A 20,072-nucleotide genomic window follows, 5' to 3' on the forward strand; every position below is an offset into this window, starting at 1 on the left:
CTGGCACCCCTACCTGGAGAGCTGCTGCCAGTCTGAGCAGACAATACTGACCTCGAGGGACAGATAATTTGATTCTGTATAAGAAAGCTTCATGCGTGTTCAAGTGTCCATCTCCTACAAGGAGAGACCTACCGGCAAACGTTGGACACAGGGCAGGCCCTAGGCTTGCTAGGCCCCGCAGCTCCACTAGTGGGAGCTTTGCAGGGAAGCGGCGGACCCGGTGCGATGCGCCTACATCACTTCCGGGTCTACCCAGAAGCGACGCGGTTGCTCTAGCGATCCCGGTCGAAACTCTACGGTTTCCATTAGGGTTGCCAACTAGGAGCAGGAGATCTCCTGCTAATACAACTGATCTCCAGCCGACAGAGATCAGATCACCTGGAGGAAAATGGCCGCTTTGGCAATTGGACTCTATGGCTTTGAGGTCCCTCCCCTCCCCAAACCCCGCCCTCCTCAGGCTCCGCCCCAAAAATCTCCCACCGGTGGCGAAGAGGGACCTGGAAACCCTAGTTTCCATAGAATTTCAGCTGAGGTTGCCAGCGCGTCCACGTCGCTTACGGGTCAACCTGGGAGCGGCGCGCATGTGCCTGCTGTGCCTGCCAGCCCTCAGCTGGCCGGCGGGCAACCTGGTGGACTGGCAGGATTTTACCCGCCGCCACCGGGCACCTGGCAACCCTAGCAGGCCCAGTTTTCAACACAGTGAGAAACAAAGGTCACCTCTACAGAAAAGTTTTAAATGAGATTCCTAGGCCGTTCTTACAGCTACTGCTTGGATAGCACTTTGGGAAACAGGGGCTGGCACCCCCCAAGTAATTATCATGGAGAATTGAGCCGGAGCAGCTTTGGGCCTTCTCTCATACGAAGGATTAAAGAGTCATTGTTTCCCAGTCAATAACCCTTTAGTACAGAAGCTTAATTTGGCAAGGTATTGTGAGGGAGAATTAATTCCATTCAGCCTCCCTCTTGTGACTTTTGTAGCTCCTGTTTGGGTGATCTGGGGCAGAAGATTGCCGCCGCTTGCCGGGCTCGTGCTATTGTGGAGCGGCTCCAAAGGGACCGCATACCTGCCAAGATATAAAAGAGTCTGAAGGGGGAAGAGATCTGTAAGGTGCCACCTGCATGGTGTGGATGTTGCCGTGCAGCGCAGACTCACTTTGGGGGCTTGGGGGTATTACCCTGGCTGTACATATGCAGCAAAACAAATTGGTTAAGAGACCAGTTCCAGCTTTTGGAAGGATCCTGAGAACGATGCCTTCCAATGTCACCTTGGCCTTTCCCGCTCCATCTGCCTCCTGGTTAGGGTTGCCAGCTCCAGGTTGGGAAATACCTGAGGAGGGCGGGGTTTGGGGAGGGGAGGGTCTTCAGTGCCATAGAGTTCAATTGCCAAAGCGCCCATTTTTCTCCAGGGGAACTGATTCATATGGGCTGGAGAGCAGTGGTAATAGCAGGAGATCTCCAGCGAGTTACCTGGAGGCCGGCAACCCTACTCCTGGTCCCAACAAGGAAAGAGGGAAGGGCGGGGGATGATCTATGCTTAGAGCCAGGGGCAGCTCATGCCAAGGTTTTTTTTTATGAAGTTCCCTCACACTTTATTCTGTTTCCCCAACACACACTTCTATGAAGGTTTTTGATATGCTCCTTATTAAACGTTGCAGGTTAATTAGAGCCAAACTCCATGATATGGCTGACACAGGTCCAACCCGTGGCCACCAGTGCAATTTTAGAGAAGCATGAGCCTGTTTAAAAATTGCCACCAGTTCCTGATCACGTGTGCAGGTTGGCAGCAATAAGGAATCTCGTCGTCCCCCCGTACCTTTAAATGTGCTGAAAAAGGCAGGTGGGAACGAGATAAGGTTGCCAGCTCCAGGTTGGGAAATACCTGGAGATATGGGGGGTGGAGCCTGAAGAAGGTGGGGTTTGGTGAGAGGAGGGACTTCAATGCCGTAGAGTCCAATTGCCAAAGCGGCCGTTTTCTCCAGGGGAACTGATCTCTGTCACCTAGAGATCAGTTGAAATAGCGGGACCTCTCCCGCCGCCACCTGGAGGTTGGCAATCCTAGAACGAGACCACCCGGTGCCACCCCAGCATGGGCCAGGACAGGATCAAGACATCACAGCAATTTTTAAATGGCTACACATTCCATTTCTAAACTGGCATCGACAGCCACGGGTTGGACCCGTGTCCGCCATAATGCGTAGTTTGGCCCTCGGTTAAAAGGCAAGTAATTTATCAGCTACAAATAACAGTTGTTACACATTCCTCTTTGGCTTATAGTACATCCATAGAAACATAGAAATATAGAGCTGGAAGGGGCCTCAAGGGTCATCTAGTCCAACCCACTGAACAACGTAGGAAATTTACAGCTACCTCTCTCCCCACTCTCCCAGGGACCCCTGCTCTAATCCTTGGCCAATCTGACCTGATGAAAATTGCTTCCTAACCCCCAAGAGGTGATCAGCATGACCCTGGGCATGTAAGAAAGGGCCACGAGAGCCGAGCACCGACTTGCCCCTTCCTGTCCTCCCACTCATGATCTGCCTAAGTTCACAGAATCCCCACTGCTGTCAGGTGGTCATGTATCCACTCCCCTCAATGTTGCTTTCTTGTGCCTTTCATACATATAATCTTGATGATCCTTGGGGCAGAATCCTTGGGGATTCCTCCTCGGTAACCCACAAACCGGCTCCTCGTCTTAAAGTGGTCGCACCAGGCATCGCTGAGGGGAGAAGCAGCCAAAATAGCAACCACAGAAGCTGCAGCAGGCGGATTAGGGAGCAGAAACAGGCTGTGATCAAGCTGTTGTCCTTCTGTTGCCCTTTTGAGATATTTACTGCGGAGTGCACAATGTACGGCAAGCAGCAGCATCCCAGGTGGGAATGTAACAAGGAGGCCTGGGAGTGTGGAAGAGAGTCGTGAATGTCAGGGAGGGCTGTGGCTCAGTGGTAGAGCATCTGCTTGGCATGCAGAAGGTCCCAGGTTCAATCCCCGGCATCTCCAGTTAAAGGGACCAGGCAAGTAGGGGATGTGAAAGATTTCTGCCTAAGACCCTGGAGAGCCGCTTTACCACTGAGCCACAGCACTTCCCCATCCATCAGCAATGCTGATTCTGTGACTTTAGGCATATCATGAGAGGGAGGACATCTTGGCCAACTTTGGGGCATGGAGTAGGGGTCACTGGGGGTGTGTGGGGGAGGTAGTTGTGAATTTCCTGCATTGTGTAGGGAGTTGGACTAGATGACCCTGGTGATCCCTTCCAACTCCATGATTCTATGATACAAAGCAAACCCAGGCGAAGATCAAATGCCTGTTCAAGCATCAATGGCCTGTTTAGACCCAGCCGTAAATTCAGCAGCCTGTTCTCTTCCCCGCTCCCATATGGCCAATCTGCAAGCGATCGCGATCTGAGCAGGAGACCTTCAGAAGGAGTTGAGTTGTGGAGGGGAGGACCTTTTTCAACGCTCTCCGACGTGCTCAAAAGCCACACTGGAAAGCCATTGAAGCGTCATCACATAAGACTGCTGCAGCAACTCTGGCACAATGGCCCTCGTAAATAACACCCCCCTTCTTTTGTGGCTCCAGACCCAGTGGTGGACAGCGGCACGCAGGCATGAACACACAAACACAGCGGCATCCTCCGCAGCCTGCCCGCCCAGCTCAACCGGCCCTGCGACTCCCATTCAAGTTCAGTTGAATGCTTAAGCAGGCAAAACAGGCTGTGTGTGACTCTGGCCAGCTTGTTAAGTGGGTCTACTCTTTAGACTCTCGCTAATATTTGCAGGCATGTTTGATGTCAAGCTATATGATACAGAGTCTAAGTCTTTATTGCCAGGTACATGGCACAAAAGTGATCACCTCTGCCTGCTACTGTGTGTCATTTTTCAGCCTAGTTCAGCATCGCAGCCAGCCAGATTATGTCTCTGATTAGGGTTATGTCTCTGATTAGGATCTCCAGGCAATAGAAATCATTTCCCCTGGAGAAAATGGCTGTTTTTTCAATTGGACTCTATGGCGTTGAAGTCCCACCCCCCTCCAAACCCCGCCCTCCTCAGGCTCCACCCCTAGAATCTCCAGGTATTTCCCAACCCAGAGCTGGCAGCCCTAATCCAGAAGTTAGCTTATTCCTGCTTCTACCATCTTTGCTTCCTGTTACGCTGTCACTCAGAACCATGCTTTGCTTAATAGACCTCATGCCTTAAGTACCAGCTTTACTATGTAACATCTTTAAGTAAGTAGTCAGCTAGGCAGATTTCTTATTTTTGTGTTGTATACGTCCACTGACCTTCTAACCTGTGTTTTTAAACCTTTTCGCTAATTTTATATTCAATAAAGCTCTTTTGCTGTTATTGGTGAGTTGTAGGGTTGCCAACCTCCAGGTACTAGCTGGAGATCTCCTGCCATTACAACTGATCTCCAGCCGATAGAGATCAGATCACCTGGAGAAAATGGCCGCTTTGGCAATTGGATTCTATGGCATTGAAGTCCCTTTCCCTCCCCATAACAGACACCCTGTGAGGTAGGTGAGGCTGAGAGAGCATGACTAGCCCAAGGTCACCCAACTGGCTTCGTGTGTAGGAGTGGGGAAACAAATCCAGTTCACCAGATTAGCTTCCACCACTCATGTGGAGGAGTGGGGAATCAAACTCGGTTCTCCAGATCAGACTCCACTGCTCCAAACCACTGCTCTTAACCACTACACCATGCTGGCTCTCTTTGAAGCGTGAAGGGAGAAAACATATGTGGCAGATTCAGAGTATGATCTATAGTAGGAGCTAAGGAGTACGATCAAATCAAGCCTGAACAGGCTCTAGAAGCTAAAATGACTAAACTGAGGCTATTGTATTTTGGTCACATTATGAGACGACAAGAGTCACTGGAAAAGACAGTCATGCTAGGAAAAGTTGAGGGCAGCGGGAAAAGAGGAAGACCCAACAAGAGATGGATTGACTCTATCAAGGAAGCCACAGCCTTCAATTTGTAAGATCTGAGCAAGGCTGTCAAAGATAGGGCATTTTGGAGGACTTTGATTCATAGGGTCGCCATGAGTCGGAAGCGACTTGACGGCACTTAACACACACACAAGCAGGTCTGACTCTTCTGGGGTGCGGGTGGACTGAACTGTATGTAACTGTTCTCAGCTCCTTGGAGCAAGAATTCAATATATTTAATGGGATATTTGGTTAATATAGCAGAGTTTGCCCAGTCATAAAAGCGTGATATTGAGTTCAGTAAATAAATCTCCCAAGAAGTCCATTGCAAAAAGTAAAATGTGCTTTTATTAAAGTAGATACAGTTCACCTTCAGGTTGCAGTCAAAAGGAAGAGAGAGGTCTAATCTAAAGAGTGCTTTCCCTGTCACAAGTGGCCAGCTGATCTGGCATCATGTGTATGGAAGTATGAGGCATTGGTCATTTATGTATGGGAGTTTTATTTGAGCTTCGTTGCTCTCTGGACCCATACCTTCCTGTTGGGAATCTATGTAGCAGCAGTCTCGAAGCTCAAAACAAGTCCCCTCCCCTTTAAACGCTGCTTGGTAATTGGCTTAATTTATAGTGCTTACTGTGAGAGAAAATCCCGCCCCCAAAAGCATTTTAAGAAGAAAAAACAAAAAATGGAGCAATCTGAAAGGAGGGGGGAGAAATCCAAACCTCATTTTTAAAAAGCCTTTCTTCTGCTCAGAAAGAACTCAGATGCAGCAGGAAGCATTTGAATCCCTGACTCTTTGCATGCTGCTTTATAATTGGCTGTATGCTTACTGTGATAGAAACCAAGCTTGGGTGTCCCGAGCTTTGCCTTATGCATGGGGATTTCACCCGGGCTGAGCTCAGGGGAGAGGGAAGAATCGGGTTAACAGAGGAACGGGAAGGTCAGGGATTTGTGAGGGCTGGCAGCGAGGTCATCTCTAATGGGTGGAAAACTGATGCATAACTCCAAGGAACAACCAAGACAGACCAGGAGCAAAAGTGAGTGAAAGTAACCATGCATAAACGACCATTGTTTCTACAGGAGAGACCTGTAGATAAGTGTGACTCCATGAAAAGCCATGTAGTAGGAAGAACAAAGGACACACAGAGAGAGGAGTGGTCAGAGGGCAGCTCCCAGGTTGACAAACAGAGGGGCATCCCATTCAAGGAGATACCTCTTATACACACTTAGAGTGCTGTAGCACCCCGCAATGTCCAGGCATACTGAGACATTCACTCCAACAATAATATTATTGTTACCAATACATTTTGAAATGGGAGGTGATTTCCCAAGGGATCCGGCAAAGCATGCTCCAGTCATACTTGATCTTTTATGAGATATCCCTGTTTGTTGCTTTCTGTACTCTTTATCCTACAATATCCCTTCCAGGAGCAGCCACCAGGCGAGTATTATACAGGGGGGGAAGAAACACCTACATGGAACGTACTGATATTGGTATGTACCAGAGCCCATGCATGAAGTGCAAAGGGAAACCTATCAGACCAGTGCCCACTTGTGGGAGCAGTGAACATGCAGAGTAAAATTGCCAACCTTCAGGTGGTTGCTGGAGTTCTCCTGGCATTACAACTTATCTTCAGGCAACAGAATCAGTTTACCTGGAGAAAATGGACGCTTTGAAAGGTAGACTCTATGGCATTATACCCCATTGAAGACCCTCCCTTCCCCAAACCCCCCCTTCCTCAGGCTCCACCCACAACATATCCAGGTATTTCCCAACCCACAGCTGGCTACCCAAATGCAGAGTGAGATTCCACAAGCAGGGATTTCTCTCTGGGCACCCAGCTCTGGATGCAATTATTCAATGAAGGTAAAATACAATAGAAGTTACAGAGTAAGTTCCATTATAAGTAAGAATTTGATGTATGTGTGTATATGCTTGTATGTTTGTACGTCTTGTAATATACATTTAGAAATTTAAAAAAACCTTCCCCCCAAAAAAGCATCAGCAGAAGAAGAGTTGGTTTTTATATGCCGACTTTCTCTACCATTTAAGGGAGACTCAAACCAGCTTACAATCATCTCTGCTTCCCCTCCCCACAACAGACACCCTGTGATGTAGGTGGGGCTGAGAGAGCTCTAACAGAGCTGTAACTTGCCCAAGGTCACCCAGCTGGCTTCATGTGTAGGAGTGGGGAAACAAATCCAGTTCACCTGATTAGTGACCGCCGCTCCTGTGGAGGAGTGGGGAATCAGACCTGGTTCTCCAGATCAGACTCCACCACTCCAAACCACCACTCTTAACCACTACACCACCCTGGCTCCATCAGCAACACTTTCCCCTTCCAGGCTCTGTCCCCAAACTGCTACCCCGGGTAAACATAACAATATTATACTTCCTGTTTAGTATTTAGAGTGTTTATAGCAATGCATGTGCATTATCTTGGCAATTCTGACATAAATGTTGTAAAATAGGATGGTATGATCAAGCGCACCTTGCAGATGTGGGAGGGCAGGCGGCATACCGAGCACCCACAGGAAAAAGAGCAGAGTTCTGCTCATTGAGAATTCTGAAGGGTCTTCAGCAGATAGGCAGAGAAACGGAGAGGAGAGTGAAGTCAAGCATGCAGAGAAGAAGGATCAGGGGAAATTAGCTGGGCTTTTAAACCTGTCTCCACAGCCCTAGCAGCGCAATCCTAAACAGAGTCACACCCTTCTAAGACCAATGAAGTCGGAGGGCTTACAAGGGGGTAACTCATATTAGGATAGCGTTGTTATTCACTGGCATTAAACCCCAGGTTCCCTGAGAAATCCTTAAAGCCCAATTTTTTTAAAGAATAAAAAACAATTTTCAAGGCTTGCTTGGCGTCCCTGCTTTTTTCTTATTTTATCCTGCAAATGCAGATCATTATGCACTTCTTGAATGCTCAGGATTTAGATGGATTTTAAAAAAAAATTACTTGGGAAAATAAGTTTTGAGAACACCTCCTCTGGGATCTTAAAACGAAGCAGCAGTAATTTCAAGTCTTTGGTGTGCCGCTTGTCATACCAAACAAGAACACAGCTTCATAGACTGTGTTCTGTCAGTAGCTGCTCTTGCAGACAGGGAACGCAACCTGAGATTGGCAAACTGCCTGATCCAGCGAGGGTCACGCTAAGAACAATAGACTCCCATCCCACAACCGCCAACAATTGCCCTGCTCGCTATAGAGTTCTCGGTATGAAGATGAACTTGACTCAAAATGAAAGATGAAACAAGTTAAAGAATATAGGAATAAATTAGATCTGAGTCTCCAGGGTACTTGGGATCAAAGAGAAATGAAAGAACAAAATGGTGGGGAGGCTGTAAAAGAGGGAAGAGGAGAATCTGTGTTGATCTAATATAACACCAGCATGGTGTGGTAGAGAATTAGTTGGACTAGGCAGTCTTGTGTTCCTGCTGAGAGCCAGCGTGGTGTAGTGGTTAAGAGTGGTGGTTTGGAGCGGTAGAGTCTGATCTGGAGAACTGGGTTTGATTCCCCACTCCTCCACATGAGCGGCGGAGGCTAATCTGGTGAACTGGATTTGTTTCCCCTCTCCTACACATGAAGCCAGTTGGGTGACCTTGGGCCAGTCACAGTTCACTCTGAACTCTCTCAGCCCCACCTACCTCACAGGGTGTCTGTTGTGGGGAGGGGAGGGGAAGGTGATTGTAAGCCAGTTTGATTCTCCCTTAAGTGGTAGAGAAAGTCAGTATATAAAAACCAACTCTTCTTCTTCTACTACTGGGACTCAACCGTGAAGTCTATTGGGTGAGTTCAGCCTTCAAACATGCATACTCATTACCTGAACTGGGCATAGGACAACTGTTTACACTAGGGCTGTGCATATTGATAAACCCAAACCAAAAATAAACCTGAAATTCGCCATTTCAGCAATATTCGGGTTTTGTTTCGGCCGAATACCAAGACCTGGGAATCTACCCAAAGCTGAATAGGCGATTCCTGAAAAGTCGAATACATGTTCAGTTTTTTGGGTTTGGGCTATTCACATTTGCTCAGATGCACAGCTCTGTGCTTTCTCCCATTTCTACCTTTGACTGGTTTTGTTAAGGCTCCATAGCTAGGGCCCTTTTGAGGTATGGGTCATGTAATCGGAGCCAACTTGGCCAGACCAAACTATCTGTCACCCTTCAGTGGATTAGTCTGGAAGGGTCGTTTTAAAAGACGGGGATCACCCAGTCCCATTGAGAGGGATATACCCACCAACTAAAAAGCACTAAAAAGAGGCAGGGACAATCCCATACCCCAACTGTGTTTCATGGAAGAAAAGCTGGATAATAATGTGATATAAATATAGAAGCCTGGGGTGGGATCCTGGTCAAATATGCTACATTCTGGTTTCTGCTATTAGCATAAAACCTTGGTTTACTTTCAAATATCTTACCAGCTTAACCCTGTCTCTGCCACTACTTCTCATATACTTTTGTTGACCAGGTTCACTGCGTCATGGGATGCGTAGTATTTATGATGCAGATTCTGATGTTGGTGTTCCTCCATTCAGGCATCCCAGAGCTCACAGCTCTTTGGGCTGACGATGACACTAAAGTTGAACACTCTGGAAAGCTTTCATTTGTGATGTGGAAAGTAGTTATGGAGCCTATCCACAAGCACGGCAGGGACTAGTTTTGAAAGCTCTGTTTCAGACTCAGCAAGTCCAACAGGAAAATATCCCTTCGTTGCAACTCCTGTCCTCTGGATCTGGCGATCCATCTTTTTCCTCCAGAAGCTCCTCTGAATAATACTCATATTAGCCATTTTTAAAAAATGTAGAAGTGTGTGGTTTGGAGACTGCTGGTTTTGTTAGTGCTGAACACGATGTCGTCACGACCAAATACGAACCCCTTGGCTGAGTCCCCTGCACCCCCCGCCCCCGCTAAGCCCCATTAGCGATTCAATTGGAGCAAGGAGAGACAATTGAAACTTAACTAAGTTGAGTGTGTGGTTGCAAATAATCATTTTAATGGGGGCATCAGCTGCTGGGAGCAGATGTTTGACCTGCCCTCTGTTCAGGGGGAGGGACGGCTTAAAGGGAACATGGCCCCAGTCACACAGTATTCAAGGGATGATCTATGGTTCCAGGAAGACAAGCCTCAACAAAGAGACAATCGGAATGGAGGCCTGCAGCCCCGCTGGCAATGCTTTGTGGGCCCCACGACTGCCCAGTGTCAGAATTTGAAACAGTGCTGCCTACCGAGAGGATGTCCAAGATGATTTGGCGAATTGAGGGATGCTAAACAGAGCGCCATTTGGCATTCCTTTAGAAAGCCCAACATTTTTACGCACTGCTCCTTGGGACACCTGTTCACAGCTTGCTTGCCTGGCAGGCCAGAAGTTGAACTTTTCCAGCGCTGACCTGATTTAAACATGAGGCCGGAGGACAGGGAGAACTTTTGCACAGGACGAGAGTCAGTGTGGTGCAGTGGTTAGAGTGTCAGGCTGTGATCTGGAAGACCTGGGTTCAAATCCCTGCTCTACCATGATGCTGATTGGGTGACCTAGGGTCAGTCCCTCTTTCTCACAGAAGTATTCCAGATGGGTTTAAAGTAAGGTTGCCAATCTCCAGGTGGTGGCTGGAGATTTCTCACTATTACAACTTATCTCCAGGCAGGGTTGCCAGGTTCCTCTTCACCACCGGTGGGAGGTTTTTGAGGCAGAGCCTGAGGAAGTGGGGTTTGGGGAGGAGAGGGACTTCAATGCCATAGAGTCCAATTGGCAAAGCGGCCATTTTTCTCCAGGGGAACTGATCTCTATCGGATGGAGATCAGTTGTAATAGCAGGAGATCTCCAGCTAGTACCTGGAGGTTGGCAACCCTATCTCCAGGTGACAGAGATCAGTTCTCCTGAAGAAAATGGCCGCTTTGGAAGGTGGACCCTATAGCATTATACCCCATTGATAGGGTTGCCAGCTTCGGGTTGTGAAATACCTGGAGATTTTTGGGGAGGAGCCTGAGGAGGGCGGGGTTTGTTGAGGGAAGAGACTTCAATGTCATAGAGTCCAATGGCCAAATCTGCCATTTTCTCCAGGGGAACTGATCTCTATCGTCTGGAGATCAGTTGTAATAGCAGGAGACCTGGAGATTGGCAACCCTACCCACTGAAGTCCCCCCTCCCCAAACCCTGCCCTCCTCAGGCTCCACCCCCAAAATCTCCAGGTATATCCCAATCCAGAGGATGCAATCCCGGCTGGAAGTGACATCTCTGTGTTGCCGCAGATACTAGCCTAGGCCTCCTTTTGCTCCCAGTAAGTCCTGTACTGACCAGTTGAGGGGTGGTGGAAAGCGTTCATGAGTGGCCAGGGGTCTCATGCTCCCACTGGGGGAATAAGACTCCTCATTTACAGTCTGCTTCTATCCCAAGAAATGTTTTATTTTAAGTTGCTAAATTTTCGAAGTTCTTTTTACACTATGGCTGGGATTTTATCGCGTTTTATTTTGTAAACTGCTTCTAGCAGATTCTCTGATGAGGCAGCACATAAACTTTTTCCAAACGAATGAATGCATTTATTTATTTATTTACTTCATCTATAGCTTGCCTTTCTCTATGAGACTCAAGGAAGATTACAGAATAAAAGCAACATACGCATACAGTAGAAGGCATCCAATGAATAATACAATACGACTAGGATTGAGGAACTGGGAGACAACACAAACAACACAATGCCTAAAACAAGGGATACTACCAACACTGTTGTAACTGGAATTACAAAGGTAGAAGATAAGTTTGTCAATTCTGGGTTGGTAAATTCCTGGAGATTTGGAAGCCAGTGTGGTCTAGTGGTTAAGAGCGGTGGTTTGGAGCGGTGGACTCTGATCTGGAGAGTCGGGTTTAATTCCCCGCTCCTCCACATGAGCGGCGGAGGCTAATCTGGTGAACTGGATTTGTTTCCCCACTCCTGCACATGAAGCCAGCTGGGGGACCTTGGGCTAGTCACACTCTCTCAGCCTCACCTACCTCACAGGGTGTCTGTTGTGGGGAGGGGAAGGGAAGGTGATTGTAAGCTGGTTTGATTCTTCCTTCAGCGGTGGAGAAAGTTGGCATTTAAAGCAACTCTTCTTCTTCTTCCTCCTCCTCCTCCTCCTCCTCCTCTTCTTCTTCCTCCTCCTCCTCTTGTAGAGAGGGGAAGGGAAAGTGATTATATAAGCTGGTTTGAGACTCCTTAAAGGTAGATAAAAGGCGGGGTATAAAGACCAACTCATCTTCTTATTGTATCCCACTACAGTTCTAATCTCTTCATAAACAATGCCCTCTGAAATGGTAAAAGTGTGAGGGCCTCCTTGGGTGTTTTTTTGCTGAAGATGGAAGCCACCACAGAGAATACACATGAACGCGCAGTTGCCAATGAATGAATGGGTGGGTGGATGGATGAATGAATGAATGAATGAATGAATGAATGAATGAATGAATGAATGAATGAATGAAATGCCAAAACACAGTTTGGTCTCTGTGAATGAGCTGGCATGGAGCCACTTCTCACTTGTGTGATCCTTTCTTCCTCCCCTTCAAGTAATGCCAGGTAAATACTTCTTTCCTGATTTGCATCAGACTGTTCTTTGCCTTTACAACTGAAATGGCAAGTTACCTCTTGAGTTGGCCTGGCCAACTGGAAGCCAACTATGGATTGCAATCTGGCTGTACAGAGTCATATTCCAGGCTCAATCACATAGCATAAAGTTATATTTTGTTATGATTTAGCATTTTTCTGAGCCAGGTTATTCTTTATTTTTCCTGGAACCCAGCTCAATGGTATTCTTTCCACTGAATTTCTAGGAGTTTTTTTTGGACCTACATAAGTATTCTCTTCTCCTTTACATTGTGCTTTAGTGCCAACTTCTGCCTTGATGTCTAAAAGAAGCTGCTAATCTGACATTGCCTAGGATTTTTTTTTTTTTATCATCCTAAGCTCATTGCTTACAGATCATGGTCGCAGTTTTTCTATGGTCAATTCATATTTTCAGCACGGTGTTCAGTACAATAGCGCTCTTGTGCCAGAGGCCCCTGGGCATTAGTCGAATACAATGGAAAATAAAACTTTGCTTTGTAAGAGAATATGATCATAAGTGGAATACTGCACAAAAAGAATGTGGATGTAATCGTACATTTGATCTTATCAAGACTGCCTTTTTTGCAGTTTTTTTGTTTATGAATGCGCACTCAGCTATTAAAAGGGGGAGTGATTCCAGTGAACGGAAAGAAATGAAACCTGCAACAAACTGTGTGTGCTCCAGTTCTGTAATTTGCTTGCAAAATTCCTCTAATTAAATAATCAGTGGAGGAGTGACACAGAGTACTGGATGGCAGTCCAGGAAATAAAAACAGAATGGGCCCAATTTGTTCTTCCTTGTAATACAGACATTTAGTGCAGGATCATCTATTTTCAAGGAATTTCTCTTCACGTTGTTAGTTGGGCAAACAGTGCTACAGTGTCATCTACTGACAGAAAACAAGTACTACAACTCAACCTTAGGATGCAAAAAGAGGAGAAAAAGCAACAATCCAAAGCAGATACTTCTACAAAGGGGAAATCTGCAACCTGTTTGGGTAAGTGACCACAGAAGAAGGAAGACATAAATTGATCATGTACAGTCAACCTAAATCTTTCTTGATCACTCTATATGGGCTCTACTGCATTAAAAAGAAACGTTACAGAGTAAAATTATTGTCCCCTCTTCTGCGAGCACAGATATATTCCTATCATTTTTTTAAATCTCCAATAGGTCTAGATCCTACCAGTTTTTCTGTTACCATATGGAAGAGGCTATGCTAGGGGTTGTGTAACTGCCATGGAGAAAAAGCCAAATGGGATGGGGTTGTACCAGAGAGAGGAGTCAGGCAAAATCACCCCTCCTCCCTTCTGTACCAGCAGAAAATCTGGCCTTATCCAGCTGGGATCCAACCCATGCCATATAGTGGAGACTTTGAGCATATCAACACAGCATTTTTTGACCCCAAAGAATCATAGCGCTGGAAGGAACCACCAGGGTCATCTAGTCCAACCCCCTGCACAATGCAGGAAATTCACAGCTACCTCCCCCCACACACATACCATGCATAATTTTATAAACCCCTATCAAGCCTCCCCTTAATCACCTTCTTTCCAAGCTAAACAGCCCTAAGCGTTTTAGCCACTCTTCACAGGTCAGTTGCTGTAGACCCCTGATCATTTTGGTTGCTCTTTTCTGCACCTTCTCAAGCTCTGCAATATCCTTTTTTAGGTGTGGTGATCAGAACTGTACACAGTATTCCAAGTACGGTCTCACCATAGATTTGTACAAGGGCAGTATGATAGCAACTTTCACATCACTGACTACCTGATCCTTTTAACTGAAGGTGCCATGGATTGAACCTGGGACCTTCTGTATGCAAAGCAGATGCTCTCCCACTGAGCCATGGCCCCTTCCTATGAAGCTGCATTATACTGAATCAGACATTAGTCCTTCAAGGTCATTATTGTCTTCTCAGACTGGAAGCAGCTCTCCAGGGTCTCAGACTGAGGTCTTTCACACCACCAACCTGCCTGGTCCTTTTAACTGGAGATGCCAGGGATTGAACATGGCACCTTCTGCATGCCAAGCGAATGTTCTACCACTGATCTACAGCCCCTCCACTCAATGACTCTAGTAGTAGAACAAAATTTGAGTTCAAGACCAACAACATTTTCCATGTTGTAAGCTTTTGTGAGTCAAAGCTCAATTATATCCAGGCCAGAAGGTGGAAGGGGGTGTTGCAAAGAAAGGACAGCTGGTGTCAGGATGCAGAGGTACAAGGCAAAACGTAATTGGCTTGATTAGAGCAAGGAGATATGCACAGAGATGGGAAATGCAGAAAATTTGCATCCATGATGAGATAAGAATCCTGCGTCATTCAACCCTTGGAGGGTCCATTGTCCTGAATAAATCCTAGTTCAGCAGTCCTGGGTTGTATTCTCCCTTTGAATCTTCTCTGAAGGACAACTGCCACTCTTAGGTCGGCAGTGGAATGTCCTGGAAGATTAAGATTAAAATATTGTCCCACTGGTTTGTGACTGTAGTGGTGTTTAGATTTAGGTCATGGGGACATAAATTCTGACCCCCCCCCAATCAAAACTGTAGTAGGAAGTGGGGAACCTGGAATGGGGGGTGGGGAATCATGCCTCCATCTTTACTTTTGCTCAGTCACAGAGTGTTCTGGTCAACCAGGGAGCCAGCATGGTGTAGTGGTCAAGAGTGGTGGTTTGGAGCAGAGGACTCTAATCTGGAGAACCGGGTTTGATTCTCCCCTCCTCCACATGAGCGGCGGACGCTAATCTGGTGAATCGGGTTGGTTTCCCCACACTTCCATGTGAAGCCAGCTGGGTGACCATGGGCTAGTCACAGTTCTTAGAGCATTCTCAGCCTCACCTACCTCTCAGGGTGTCTGTTGTGGGGAGGAGAAGGGAAGGTGATTGTAAGCCAGTTTGACTCTTCCTTAAGTGGTAGAGAAAGTCGGAATATAAAAACCAATTTTTCTTCTTCTTATAAGATTTGTCTAAGAATTACTGTACAAATGCCTGTAAAGTGGCTAGACAGACAAACCAAGGGCATCATCAAGTCAAAAACAGGCACTTTTAAACCCCACTCATTTCACTGGGAGAGATTTAAGTATGCATTTAATTCTCCCACTGACACAATGTGATTTAAATGTGCATCGCTTCGGCTAGAGCCTGCCTTAAGTATTAGCACAAACAACGAAGCTACAACGTAACGCTCGACAATTGTTCCTGACCAGGTGGTGCTTATAAATTTCAGTAAATATCAGGCCTGAGACAGTTGGACTGGCAAACTGAGACGTGCGGTCATGAAATCCATCAAACCAGCCATCTGAGAGAGAGCGAGAACAAACAATTCTATGTTCCGATTTGCTTATGCAATCGCCCTGTTTGCATATGCAAATGTGGGATTTTACAGGCATGCTGGGTGATTGCGCATTATTGCCACCCACCTGCTGTGCTTTCCTTTGAAATGCTGTCTCTTTTATCTCCATCTTTCCATATACATTATCTGTAAAATACAGTGTGCATTTTCTATATGTGCTGCTTTGATTTAGCCCAGCAAGGAAGTTCATGCTTAATACCACCAAACAAGAACGCTGAAAACCTAGAGGACAATTTAGTGTTCAAATGTTTTGCTCAATCAGCACTTATCTCTGCTCTCAGCAATCTCTCAAATTCTTGGTTTCCCCCCCTCCCCCCCTTCTTAAACGCTCTTTATATTTTTGCTCCTGATATTTACGCATTATTTTATGTTTGCTTCTAACCAGACCCTTTCCAAGGACACGGAGAGGATAACCGACCAGACAGATAGCCAAATAGAAATGCTGGGATGGCCCCGATCCAGGAAAGATCTGTCTTTGTGCGGTTGGGGATACACAATAATAATCATAAAGAGAGGTATGCCCTGACCTGGATGGCCCAGGCCAGCCTGATCTCGTCAGATCTCAGAAGCTAAGCAGGGTCAGCCCTGGTAAGTATTTGGATGAGAGACCACCAAGGAATACCAGGGTTGCTGTGCAGAGGAAGGCACTGGCAAACCACCTCTTAGTCTCTTGCCATGAAAACCCCCCCAAAAGGGGTCGCCATAAGTCGGCTACGACTTGACGGCACTTTACACACACAGAGAGAGAGGTATAGTCGTTCTGTCTTAAGGAGATGTTTCTGTATTTGCTTGAAGAGATTAATAATAACAATAATAATGTATTATAATGTAAAATAATAATGAGGATGACGTTAACAACAACAATAATGTATTATAATGTAAAAACCAATGGCAATAATAACTATGATAATGATGATGACAATAATAATAACAATAGCAATAACAACATATTACAATGTAAACCTACAACAATAACAATAGAATGACAACAATAACAATAACAACAATAATGTATTATGATGTAAAACAACAACAACAGTAATTTTTACATTATATATAACCTGCCTTTCTCTCTGAGACTCAAGGCAGATTACACAGAATAGGTCAAAATGAACACATGTACACACATGACGCTGCCTTACACTGAATCAGACCCTTGGTCCATCAAAGTCATCATTGTCTACTTGGACCAGCAGCAGCTCTCCAGGGTCTCAGGCAGGGGTCTTTCATGTCACCTACTTGCCTAGTCCCTTTATCTCAGTGGTTCCCAACCTTTTTTTGACCAGGGACCACTAGGACTTTTTTGTTCGGTGCAGGGACCCCAAGGTTCAAAATAAAAATGCAGAGAATTTGAAAATAATCTTTAATCATAACTGTTAGTTAAACATTAAACTTAGAATAATATTTGAATATATATTTTTATAACAGAGAATTTTTAATTGAAAATATTAATTTATTGTGGGTTTATAACTTTGTTTCGCGGACCTTAATTTAGTTCTCAGGGACCCCTGGGGGTCCACGGACCCCTGGTTGGGAACCAGTGCTTTAACTGGAGATGCCGGGGATTGAACCTGGGACTTTTTACATGCCAAGGAGATGCTCTACCGCTGAGCCACAGCCCCTTCCCACAACAAAGAATGCATGGGGACCACAACAGAGAAAGCAAGGCATTCACATTTTATGACTCTGCCCATTTGCAGAGTGGCCCTTGCAGAAGGCCCTGCTTAGATGAATAGGGTTGCCAGGTCCCCCCTCTCCACCAGCGGGAGGTTTTGTGGAAAGAGCCTGTGGGGGACAGCTGAGGCTGTCGTACTTTGGTCACATTATGAGAAGACAAGAGTCACTGCAAAAGACAATCATGCTAGGAAAAGTGGACAGCACCGGGGAAAGAGGAAGACCCAACAAGAGATGGATTGACTGTATATAGGAAGCCACTGCCAATTTGCCATACCTGAGCAAGGCTGTTAAAGATAGGATGTTTTGGAGGACACTAATTCATAGGGTCTCCATGAGTCAGAAGCGACTTGATGGCACTTAACACACCCAAACAGATAATACCTTAAATTGAACCTGGTAACTGATGGGCAACCAGTGAGAGACTGTAGAAGGGGAATAATATGCATGCTCCATCTGGCTCCCAGTAATAGCTAAGCTGTTCTGAACTGACTGGAGTCTCTGAATTGACTCTGAAGGGAGACCTGGTAGAGTGCTTTATAGCAGTCTAGTCTCAGGCATTACCGTGGCATGGATCCAGGTGGCCAGATTGTCTGCACCAAGGTCATCTTCCAGGCTAGACTGAATTGGAAGAAGGTGTTTTTTGCAGCTACATTAACTTGCATCTCCAAAGATTTTAACTGACTAATTTTCATGTTACATTCAACACATTTAGTACAAACCCCACATTTATCCAAATACAGGTCCCATTGCCTTTGCGAATGCATGTTGGCTGTTTCTTACGAACAAATGTACACATGTACAGGCAGGATGTACAGGCTTTCATTTAACACAACACATAGTTAAATTGTGGAACTCCCTGCCCCAGGATGTGGTGATGGTTGCCAACTTGGTAGGCTTTAAGAGAGGAGTGGACATGTTCATGGAGGGGAAGGGTATTCATGGCTACTGGTAAAAATGGATGCTGATCGTGATGCATGCCTATTCTCTCCAGGAACAGAGGAGCATGCCTATTGTATTAGGTGCTGTGGAACACAGGCCGGATAATGCTGCTGCAGTCTTGCTTGTGGGCTTCCTAGAGGCACCCGGTTGGCCACTGTGTGAACAGACTGCTGGACTTAATGGACCTTGGTCTGATCTAGCATGGCCTTACTTATGCTCTTATGTTAACATGTGTACAGGGATTATGAGTACAGATTTTTCTTTACACTGATTTTTCTTTTTTCTTGAGTAATTCTTATATTACAGCCAATGCATGTGCAGTGGAATGTGTGATACAAACCCCACATTTATCCAGGCACTGGCCCCTGATTTCAAAGCAGCTTGTGAAAAGATGCTGGCAAGAATCCGCCTTTCCTACAGGAAACGAAAGTAGGAAATCTCACTTACAAATGGGTCTTCTTCATAGGCTTTGAATCAGAGCCACCATACCGCTTTGCCACATTCTATTGGGTGAGCTGATTTTGCAGTAACGAAGAATATTGACCACCGAGGGTTGTCCCCACCCACCCCCGACAAGATTAGGTAGACCAGTGGTTCCCAACCTTTTTTTGACCAGGGACCACTAGGACTTTTTTGTTCGGTGCAGGGACCCCAAGGTTCAAAATAAAAATTCCGAGAATTTGAAAATAAACTTTAATCATAACTGTTAGTTAAACATTAAACTTAGAATAATATTTGAATATATATTTTTATAATAGATAACTTTTAATTGAAAATATTAATGTATTATGGGTTTATAACTTTGTTTCGTGGACCTTAATTTAGTTCTCACGGACCCCTGGGGGTCCACGGACCCCTGGTTGGGAACCAGTGAGGTAGACATAAATAACCCAACCGCTCTGATGTCCAAGTTCCCAAGGCATAAATTTCGCCAGAGTTATCTCAGTGCTAAACTGCATTGAGATAAATACGGTGCTTAAAACCTGATTAATTTTAGCCGAGGGACAAATAGATTTTTATCAACTGTAGCTTTGGAACAATTAGCATGACAGGCGGCAGAAGATTAGCCGTACTGCTGGAACACCGTGGTGTCGTTTATAGAAGCAGGTGTTTTTTCTCTCTCTCTCTCTCTGCCCCCCCTCTTTCTGTGTCCCACCCCCTCCCTGTTAAAGAAATAGTTATTGTATCACTGTGAAAAGCACAGCTGCTATCGCTGAATTCCTTGTCAGACACTGTTTCTAGCATCGGTGTGGAACTAAAGGGTACAATGTTGAGCCTTAATTATCCATAAGCATCACATCAGAGTTGCAACATTTGGGCGCTCCTCGAGGAAACATGTTTCGAATGCATATTTATTCCTCGGGCTTCTGTTCCTCAGGATGCCGTCTTAAGAGAGGGGGAAGAGATTGCCTTTGTAATCTTCCAGGGAATCTGGCGTCTCGAATGCTCGGTTGCCAGATTCAATATAATCTCCTAGCCTGACTTCCAGTGGCTGTTCAAAAATGCGCAATCCATCAAGACCCCCCCCCAAAAAAAGCTTTTACAGGTAAACAGACAAGACACTTATTGCAAAATACTACCACTACCAATGATGTTCCTGATAAAAA

This window comes from Euleptes europaea, chromosome 6 (assembly GCF_029931775.1).
Source record: "Euleptes europaea isolate rEulEur1 chromosome 6, rEulEur1.hap1, whole genome shotgun sequence".
Classification (NCBI taxonomy): Eukaryota; Metazoa; Chordata; class Lepidosauria; order Squamata; family Sphaerodactylidae; genus Euleptes; species Euleptes europaea.